General features: G+C 31.7%; 1 long non-coding RNA gene across 1 annotated transcript; it reads left to right on the top strand.

Moving 5' to 3' along the window:
* The first annotated feature begins 1,667 nt into the window (after positions 1-1,667).
* On the top strand, positions 1,668-2,204 carry LOC141704341 (uncharacterized). The gene is made up of 3 exons (XR_012567926.1): positions 1,668-1,703; positions 2,026-2,057; positions 2,137-2,204. It is a non-coding gene; the product is annotated as an uncharacterized LOC141704341 (long non-coding RNA).
* The last annotated feature ends 9,309 nt before the right edge of the window (positions 2,205-11,513 follow it).

The raw sequence follows: 11,513 nt of genomic DNA, 5'->3' as shown, positions 1-11,513 counted from the left end.
ATCCAACCGTACGGATGTTAAGATATATCAATTTTAGTCATATGAAAAAATTATTAAAAAATTTGAAATTCATCTTGCATGTCAGGATTAGAAAAATCCAGTTAATGTACCCATCCCGACAACGAGACTCATTCCCGATTGACAAGATTAATTTTTAAAATAATTTTTTCGACGATCCAACCATATGGATGTTAAGATATATCAATTTTAGTCATATGAAAAAATTATTAAAAAATTTGATATTCATCTTGCATGTCAGGATTAGAAAAATCCAGTTAATGTACCCCTCTCGACAACGAGACTCGTTTCCGGTTGACAGGATTAATTTTTAAAATGATTTTTTTGACTATCCAACCATACGGATGTTAAGATATATCAATTTTAGTCATATGAAAAAATTATTAAAAAATTTAAAATTCATCTTGCATGTCAGGATTAGAAAAATCCAGTTAATGTACCCCTCCCGACAATGAGACTCATTCCCGATTGATAAGATTAATTTTTAAAATGATTTTTTCGATGATCCAACCGTACGGATGTTAAGATTTATCAATTTTAGTCATATGAAAAAATTATTAAAAAATTTGAAATTCATCTTGCATATTAGGTTTAGAAAAATCCAGTTAACACTACAAGAAAAATGTTAATAGACATCACACATTAGACATCGGTTATGTTTGCCACTGATGTTAAAAAGATTTATAACATCATCCCGTATTTTTCTGATGTCATTGTAATTCGAAGACAACAATTATTTTAAAACCGATGTCTAAAGTTACCTAAAAAAAATTCAATTCGCGCCCATCTTTATATTTCCCCCCTTGGTCAAAATTTTCACCCATTATCCCAAAATTTCACCCCGCTCATTAGTCAATATTTTGGTTCCCCCATTATTTTCCCTCTTCGGACATAACAAATCCTCACCATCTCTCTTAGCACTCCTCTCTCTCTTTCGACTAAACAATTCCCTCGTTCACTTTCACGTCGATAGCTCACTTCACCATCTCTTCTCACCATCTCATCTCACCTCTTCTCACCATCTCACCTCCGCTCACCATCTCTCTGTGTTCATCATCTCAATTCAGCTAAAGCTCGATTGTTAAGCTTTGTAAGCTTATCTCATCTTTATTCTAAAATCGAACTAGTTTTCTCTAGATGAAGACAAAATTTGTAAATTGGGATTTTTTTTAATCAAACCCCTAATTTGTTAAATTATTTTTTTTCAAATCGGAACCCTAATTTGATTTTATGTCCTGTGTATGGTGCTTTCATTTAATTCAATATATTTTGGAGTTATTAATTCTTTTCAATTTGTTGTTTATATACATGACCTTTTTTGCATACGGTAGTGGATTTAATCTTTAGGTATTCACTTGTTTAAAGTTGGATTAAAAGTTGCTTTATGTTACTCATTGGTTTATGCTTTTGTGTTTGTATGTTATATGATTTAATTTGTAAGTTAAATTGTGTTTGTCAATTTGGGGATACTACGAATGGGTGTATGTCCACAGGTTGGATTTTTTATGTTTCTTAAGCTTTGATTAGGCATTTTTGTGTTTTTCTGTTGGCTAATTATATGATTTTTTTGTTGTAATTTTGGTTGAATGTGATGTGGAACTGCAGGACCATCTGGAAGGATTCACACACGGTGCTTATGAAGTTGAAGTCGGGTGACCTGGGAAACATTATTGCTAATGCCGATGGTAATGGACTATTCTGTTGCTCTGGTCAGATTTGTTATTACGGACTAGTATTTATAATATGCATTCATCCTATTAGTGTATTTAACCTTGAAATAGCTTTGAGGAAGTCAATTACCTGCCTTAATTAGTATTCCAACATTGCTCTTTATTCCTCGAAACAAATGATAAGAATCTTTCCAGGGCTCTCTATTGTAAGATGATAAGAATTATGCTCATGATTAACTTTGAGAACTTATTATGGTCCATATTATGGGTGCCAATCAAATTGTTGTTTATAAACTTATCCTTACTAATACATTTGCCTTCTATGTAATAAATGCAGGTGTGGCAGAAGCAACAATTGTCGACACACAGGTATTTCTCTAGACCTTGGTAATTTTACACTTTGATATGTTCTAATTCATTCTTAGTTATACTTCAATGGGATATTTAGATACCACTTAGTGGGCCAAATGCAGTAATTGGAAGAGCCTTGGTTGTTTATGAACTTGAGGATGACCTCGACAAGGGTAATATTTTATTTTTCTCGTTTTGAACTTCTGCTTTGCATTTCTGATATAATGATATATGAATGTTATGTAAAAGAAATTAGGAACGGATTCAATATATCTTCCGTGTGCAAAGATTTGTTTATTCCATGTTTTCGCTTGCATTTGTTTATCTATTTAGGTGGTCATGAGCTTAGCCTTTCCACTGGCAATGCATGAGGTAGACTGTTATGTGGTATGTAATAAGCAGACTCCATTATTTCTCATTACAGATATATTATTACTTTTTCCTTGCATTCTCCTTGTGTATATAGTACATGGTATATATTGTGTTGTGTGATATTCTGATATAATGAATAGTTATTTGACAGAATTTGAGTCTACTTGGTACTTTTACTGTGAAATGGATAAAGCACATCCACTCTTTATATGGTGACACTAGTACGCCAGAGTACCTACAACCATGCAACTTTTGGATGTATTTTCATTGTACCAACATTTCATGTTTGTCTTGCACTTTTACTCAAGTCTTCTTCTTTGATGTTTTAGTTGGATGATTCTTGATCATGTCTCTGATATTTAAATTTTTTTAGAGTTAAATGAATTAGTGAAATGCCTAAATTATCATATTAAATGCAGGTCTGGGATGCAACAAATTCTCGAGGAGCTGAAAGGCTACCTGCTGGTATCGTCAAATCTGAGTCTGGCCTTTACATCTACAACTCTTCTGCTCTGCCCATCGAGGTGTTTCTTCTACCCACATCATATTTAGCAAAGAAAATTTTATTTGTAAATTTCTTTTTCTTGTACTAACAAACTGTGGGATATAATATAACTACAGTCTAAATTACATTTCTGAAGTGTGCATGGATTTTACATGTTTACACTTTGTTCAACATTGAAATTTACTAATGAGAGGGATTGTGCAGGAATCAGTTGTTAAACCAAAGTACCTTCTAACCTTTACGGTTGGTTATCAGCTGAGAACCCATATAGATATATCAGTGAGAAAGGTCATTACCATTCGTCTTCATGTGCATGTCTATATTAATGATGGTGGCAAATGCTAAGTATTGAATTCCTACAGTTCTCTGAGGATTTCACTGTTATGTTGTTTCACTATGATAACCGAACATTTGAATGGGATCAATTCGAGCGGTCAAAGCGAGCTATTCACATTAGTGTTCCGAAGCAAACTAAATGGTTACTACTACACTCTGTTTGTGCTGATTTTTATCTTCTTACCAACTGATTGGAATTGAAAATAAATTAACCATTATTGCAATTTCCTTGTATTGGCTAAAGGTGGTATGCAAAACATTTTTTACACCCTGACATTGTTTCTCCATATTATTACATATTTATATGGGATGAGGACCCCGGGATAGATAAGTTTGATCCACAGGAGTAAGTGCAAGACCCGTGTACTGTTCTAAATTTTACACAATTACATCTATTTGCAGATGATATGAATTACTAATTCTCTTCAATTATTTACCACAGATACATTAGATTGGTGAAGAAGTACGGATTGGATATATCACAACCTGGTTTATCTCTAGACATTGTGAGTACTTGGAGGATGACACAGAAGAAAGATGATAGTGAAGTTCACAAGAAAAACAACAGAACTGTCTATGTTCTCGAATTTCCTTCTATATTTGATTTAATAAGTGATTAACTGATTATATAAGAATTTTTAAAACTACACTTCCATTTATGTGTTAGATCAACAGAAGAAAGACCCAACTGGTGTCCCCATCCATATTTGCCACCGTGTGCAGCGTAAGTAGGAATTACTCTAAACTTTACCGGTATAAGTAAATACCTCTTATTACAAGAAATAGTAGGAGACAACATCATGTCAAATTTAAACCTCTTGACTGCACACTGTATGTAGATAGCACGTAAATCTTGGCATTAGTGTCATAAACTATACTTCTTAAGTTGTAATGTAGCCCTTGTTCCTATATCAAGCCTGAGTTTTGATTTTATCATTATTTATAAATGGAAAGAGTTCAGTATGATCTCTCACAGTATGACGTCTCTTAAGAGTCATATCTTGTGGGTTTGTGCTATAAATATGATATTTCTTTTAAAACAATATTGTTTTAAGTAGCACTAGTCTTTGTAGAAATAAATATATTTAACTATCATATATATTTTTGAAATAATTCTGTAAACTTTATTTTTGAATTTTTGTTGTATAATCATAAATTACTTTATCATCCATTCTCTTTTGAAGGTAGCTAAGTGATGATACACCTTCGTGTTGCAAAATTACTTGGTCTTTTGGCATTGAGTAGTTTGATTTGAAAATTCTGCAAAAGCACGTGCGTATCATCGTGACAATTGACATGTAATTAGAATTATTGACATATACATATTTTATAGACATATAAGTATTTCCTTTTCTTCTTAGTTGTCAACTGAATTGCTGCAAATTGATAAAAATATGCAGCAAATATTGGCATGTTTAAAAGATAATATCAGAAATCTGGCTGGAACAAAGTCTGTTTAGTTCCCCATTGCAGCACATTCAAAAGATAAAAAGGATAACTATCTGATTGGGAATTCTCTTATCCGTAATGGGTTACAAATATTGTAATCCTATGTGTAAAATGTAACCAACTCCTAATTCAAAATAAGATGAAACCCAAAATATATAGATGATGGTGCTACTTTTGTACTTGAAAGTTTTCCCGGGTCTTTTTATATTATTTTCATATAGTTTTACATCTCTGACCTGAGGTATTTTGCCGAAGCTGACTAGCACAAGCGAGTTTTAGTTGCACAACTAGTATAATACTTTTGTGGTCTAAAAGAGTTCGATGGATAGACGATTCATGATATATTTTTGTCATTTATATGTGATTGTTTTAGAATATTTGATTATCAATTGAAAGCTTGGACCTTAGTACTTGACTCTACTTAAGACTGGCCTAGATCCATGAGGAACCAAATATAACAAAGTCTACGTTATGGCTAAATTTTTATCTTATATGATTTCAGGCGGCAAACTACTTGAAAATAAGGAATCTGATGGATTTGACATGCCAAGCCTTGTCGAGCAAGATCAAGGGAAAGACTCCAGAGGAGATCGGGGAGGCTGTTAAAAATTGGAAACATTTGAAGAGGGAATAAAAGCTAGGGGTAGACAAGAATTTATAGAATGGCCTTCTATAGCATCAGGAGTTCAGCCTCGTATATGATCTCATAACCTCGAATTGTAGCTTAAGACAACGCCATTCCTTCTACTGTAGCTTAAGGTCAATAGCTCTTAGTTTGGTTTTGAATGATTCTGTAATTCCTTCTATTGTAATTTAAGATCAATAGCTCTTAGTTTGGTTTTGAATGATTCTGTAATAAAACTAGATACTTGATATTTATGTTGATGAATATAAGTGTTTAGTTAGTTCATTGTTTAAATACTTTTAATGAATAAATACTGATGTCAAAAAAACGATTGTACTAATAAATTATGATGTCAAAAAAATAATTGTACATCACCTTTAATATATAAATACTGATGTCTCAAAGGCAATTGTACATCACTTTTAGTGAAGAAAAACTGATGTCAAAGAAGTTGATGTACATCGCTTTTTTCCTAAAAAACTGATGTCAAAGACTCACATATTCAAGTCTAAAAGAAACATAGACATCACTTTATTTGGGATAAAACTGATGTCTAAGTGCCAACATATACATCACCTTTTACTAAATAAATCGATGTTTAATATCTGATTTTACATCACCTATATGAAAATATTTGATATCTATATGGCAAAAACCATAGCTCATTATATTTTTAATCTGTTGTAATAGGTGTAATTTATTTATTAAAATATTTATTTCTAACATTTTTTGTAAAAAAACAACGCATGGACATCAGGAAATTCGCCATAAACGATGTCTAAGCGAGTAAAGAAATCGGGTTATGGCCGATGTCTAGAATAAACATCACCGACATCAACATCGGTCGCCAAACAACATAGACATCGGCCAAAAACTGATGTCTATGGACATTTTTCTTGTAGTGTAATGTACCCCTCCCGACAACGAGACTCATTCCCGGTTGACAAGATTAATTTTTCAAATGATTTTTTCGACGATCCAACCGTACGGATGTTAAGATATATCAATTTTACTCATATGAAAAAAATATTAAAAAATTTGAAATTCATCTTGCATGTCAGGATTAGAAAAATCCAGTTAATGTACCCCTCCCGACAACGAGACTCATTCCCGATTGGCAAGATTAATTTTTAAAATGATTTTTCGATGATCCAACCATACAGATGTTAAGATATATCAATTTTAGTCATATGAAAAAATTATTAAAAAATTTGTTATTCATCTTGCATGTCAGGATTAGAAAAATCCAGTTAATGTACCCCTCTCGACAACGAGACTCATTTCCGGTTGACAAGATTAATTTTTAAAATGATTTTTTTGACGATCCAACCATACGGATGTTAAGATATATCAATTTTAGTCATATGAAAAAATTATTAAAAAATTTGAAATTGATCTTGCATGTCAGGATTAGAAAAATCCAGTTAATGTCCCCTCCTGACAACGAGACTCGTTCCCGATTGGCAAGATTAATTTTTAAAATGATTTTTCGACGATCCAACCGTACGGATGTTAAGATATATCAATTTTAGTCATATGAAAAAATTATTAAAAAATTTGATAATCATCTTGCATGTCAGGATTAGAAAAATCCAGTTAATGTACCCCTCCCGACAAAGAGACTCTTTCCCGATTGACAAGATTAATTTTTAAAATGATTTTTCGACGATCCAACCGTACGGATGTTAAGATATATCAATTTTAGTCATATGAAAAAAATATTAAAAAATTTGAAATTCATCTTGCATGTCAGGTTTAGAAAAATCCAGTTAATGTACCCCTCCCGACAACGAGACTCATTCCCGGTTGACAAAATTAATTTTTAAAATAATTTTATCGACGATCCAACCGTACGGATGTTAAGATATATCAATTTTAGTCATATGAAAAAATTTATTAAAAAATTTGATATTCATCTTGCATGTCAGGATTAGAAAAATCCAGTTAATGCACCCCTCCTGACAACGAGACTCGTTTCAGGTTGACAAGATTAATTTTTAAAATGATTTTTTTGACGATCCAACCATACGGATGTTAAGATATATCAATTTTAGTCATATGAAAAAATTATTAAAAAATTTGAAATTGATCTTGCATGTCAGGATTAGAAAAATCCAGTTAATGTATCCCTCCCGACAACGAGACTCGTTCCCGATTGGAAAGATTAATTTTTAAAATGATTTTTCGACGATCCAACCGTACAGATATTAAGATATATCAATTTTAGTCATATGAAAAAATTATTAAAAAATTTGATATTCATCTTGCATGTCAGGATTAGAAAAATCCAGTTAATGTACCCCTCCCAACAACGAGACTCGTTTCCGGTTGACAAGATTAATTTTTAAAATGATTTTTTTTGACGATCCAACCATACGGATGTTAAGATATATCAATTTTAGTCATATGAAAAAATTATTAAAAAATTTGAAATTCATCTTGCATGTCAGGATTAGAAAAATCCAGTTAATGTACCCCTCCCGACAACGAGACTCTTTCCCGATTGACAAGATTAATTTTTAAAATGATTTTTTCGACGATCCAACCGTACAGATGTTAAGATATATCAATTTTAGTCATATGAAAAAAATATTAAAAAATTTGAAATTCATCTTGCATGTCAGGTTTAGAAAAATCCAGTTAATGTACCCCTCCCGAAAACGAGACTCGTTTCCGGTTGACAAGATTAATTTTAAAAATGATTTTTCGACGATCCAACCGTATGGATGTTAAGATATATCAATTTTAGTCATATGAAATAAATATTAAAAAATTTTAAAATTCATCTTGCATGTCAGGTTTAGAAAAATCCAGGTAATGTACCCCTCCCGACAACGAGACTCATTCCCGATTAACAAGATTAATTTTTAAAATGATTTTTTCGATGATCCAACTGTACGTATGTTAAGATATATCAATTTTATTCATACGAAAAAATTATTAAAAAATTTAAAATTCATCTTGCATGTCAGGTTTAGAAAAATCCAGTTAATGTACCCCTCCGGACAACGAGACTCGTTCCCGGTTGACAAGATTAATTTTTAAAATGATTTTTTTGATGATCCAACCGTACGGATGTTAAGATATATCAATTTTAGTCATATGAAAAAATTATTAAAAAATTTGAAATTCCTCTTGCATGTCAGGATTAGAAAAATCCAGTTAATGTACCCCTCCAGACAACGAGACTCGTTCCCGATTGACAAGATTAATTTTTAAAATGATTTTTTCGACGATCCAACCATACGGATGTTAAGATATATCAATTTTAGTCATATGAAAAAATTATTAAAAAATTTGATATTCATCTTGCATGTCAGGATTAGAAAAATCCAGTTAATGTACCCCTCTCGACAACGAGACTCGTTTCCGGTTGACAAGATTAATTTTTAAAATAATTTTTTTGACGATCCAACCATACGGATGTTAAGATATATCAATTTTAGTCATATGAAAAAATTATTAAAAAATTTGAAATTCATCTTGCATGTCAGGATTAGAAAAATCCAGTTAATGTACCCCTCCCGACAATGAGACTCGTTCCCGATTGACAAGATTAATTTTTAAAATGATTTTTTCGATGATCCAACCGTACGGATGTTAAGATTTATCGATTTTAGTCATATGAAAAAATTATTAAAAAATTTGAAATTCATCTTGCATGTCAGGATTAGAAAAATCCAGTTAATGTACCCCTCCCGACAACGAGACTCGTTTCCGGTTGACAAGATTAATTTTTAAAATGATTTTTTTCGACGATCCAACCATACGGATGTTAAGATATATCAATTTTAGTCATATGAAAAAATTATTAAAAAATTCAAAATTCATCTTGCATGTCAGGATTAGAAAAATCCAGTTAATGTACCCCTCCCGACAATGAGACTCGTTCCCGATTGATAAGATTAATTTTTAAAATGATTTTTTCGATGATCCAACCGTACGGATGTTAAGATTTATCGATTTTAGTCATATGAAAAAATTATTAAAAAATTTGAAATTCATCTTGCATGTCAGGTTTAGAAAAATCCAGTTAATGTACCCCTCCCGACAACGAGACTCGTTCCCGGTTGACAAGATTAATTTTCAAAATGATTTTTTCGACGATCCAACTGTACGGATGTTAAGATATATCAATTTTAGTCTTATGAAAAAAATATTAAAAAAATTTGAAATTCATCTTGCATATCAGGATTCGAAAAATCCAGTTAATGTACCCCTCCCGACAACGAGACTCGTTCCCGATTGGCAAGATTAATTTTTAAAATGATTTTTTGATGATCCAACCGTACGGATGTTAAGATATATCAATTTTAGTCATATGAAAAAATTATTTAAAAATTTGATATTCATCTTGCATGTCAGGATTAGAAAAATCCAGTTAATGTACCCCTCTCAACAACGAGACTCATTTCCGGTTGACAAGATTAATTTTTAAAATGATTTTTTTGACGATCCAACCATACGGATGTTAAGATATATCAATTTTAGTCATATGAAAAAATTATTAAAAAATTTGAACTTCATCTTGCATGTCAGGATTAGAAAAATCCAGTTAATGTACCCCTCCCGACAACGAGACTCGTTCCCGGTTGACAAGATTAATTTTTAAAATGATTTTTTCGACGATCCAACCGTACGGATGTTAAGATATATCAATTTTAGTCATATGAAAAAATATTAAAAAATTTGAAATTCATCTTGCATGTCAGGATTAGAAAAATCCAGTTAATGTACCCCTCCCGACAACGAGACTCGTTCCCGATTGACAAGATTAATTTTTAAAATGATTTTTTCGATGATCCAACCGTACGGATGTTAAGATATATCAATTTTAGTCATATGAAAAAATTATTAAAAAATTTGAAATTCATCTTGCATGTCAGGTTTAGAAAAATCCAGTTAATGTACCCCTCCCGACAACGAGACTCGTTCCCGGTTGACAAGATTAATTTTTAAAATGATTTTTTCGACGATCCAACCGTACGGATGTTAAGATATATCAATTTTAGTCATATGAAAAAAATATTAAAAAATTTGAAATTCATCTTGCATGTCAGGATTAGAAAAATCCAGTTAATGTACCCCTCCCGACAACGAGACTCGTTCCCGATTGACAAGATTAATTTTTAAAATGATTTTTTCGACGATCCAACCGTACGGATGTTAAGATATATCAATTTTAGTCATATGAAAAAATTATTAAAAATTTGAAATTCATCTTGCATGTCAGGATTAGAAAAATCCAGTTAATGTACCCCTCCCGACAACGAGACTCGTTTCCGGTTGACAAGATTAATTTTTAAAATGATTTTTTTGACGATCCAACCATACGGATGTTAAGATATATCAATTTTAGTCATATGAAAAAATTATTAAAAATTTGAAATTCATCTTGCATGTCAGGATTAGAAAAATCCAGTTAATGTACCCCTCCCGACAACGAGACTCGTTCCCGATTGACAAGATTAATTTTTAAAATGATTTTTTCGACGATCCAACCGTACGGATGTTAAGATATATCAATTTTAGTCATATGAAAAAATTATTAAAAATTTGATATTCATCTTGCATGTCAGGATTAGAAAAATCCAGTTAATGTACCCCTCCCGACAACGAGACTCGTTTCCGGTTGACAAGATTAATTTTTAAAATGATTTTTTTGACGATCCAACCATACGGATGTTAAGATATATCAATTTTAGTCATATGAAAAAATTATTAAAAAATTTGAAATTCATCTTGCATGTCAGGATTAGAAAAATCCAGTTAATGTACCCCTCCCGACAACGAGACTCGTTCCCGATTGACAAGATTAATTTTTAAAATGATTTTTTCGACGATCCAACCGTACGGATGTTAAGATATATCAATTTTAGTCATATGAAAAAATTATTAAAAAATTTGAAATTCATCTTGCATGTCAGGTTTAGAAAAATCCAGTTAATGTACCCCTCCCGACAACGAGACTCGTTCCCGGTTGACAAGATTAATTTTTAAAATGATTTTTTCGACGATCCAACCGTACGGATGTTAAGATATATCAATTTTAGTCATATGAAAAAATATTAAAAAATTTGAAATTCATCTTGCATGTCAGGATTAGAAAAATCCAGTTAATGTACCCCTCCCGACAACGAGACTCGTTCCCGATTGACAAGATTAATTTTTAAAATGATTTTTTCGA

The sequence above is a fragment of the Apium graveolens genome, unplaced genomic scaffold (assembly GCF_009905375.1).
Source record: "Apium graveolens cultivar Ventura unplaced genomic scaffold, ASM990537v1 ctg7747, whole genome shotgun sequence".
In the NCBI taxonomy this organism is placed as follows: Eukaryota; Viridiplantae; Streptophyta; class Magnoliopsida; order Apiales; family Apiaceae; genus Apium; species Apium graveolens.
The sequence above is the reverse complement of the archived record's forward strand: the minus strand, read 5'-3'. Positions and strand labels throughout refer to the sequence as shown.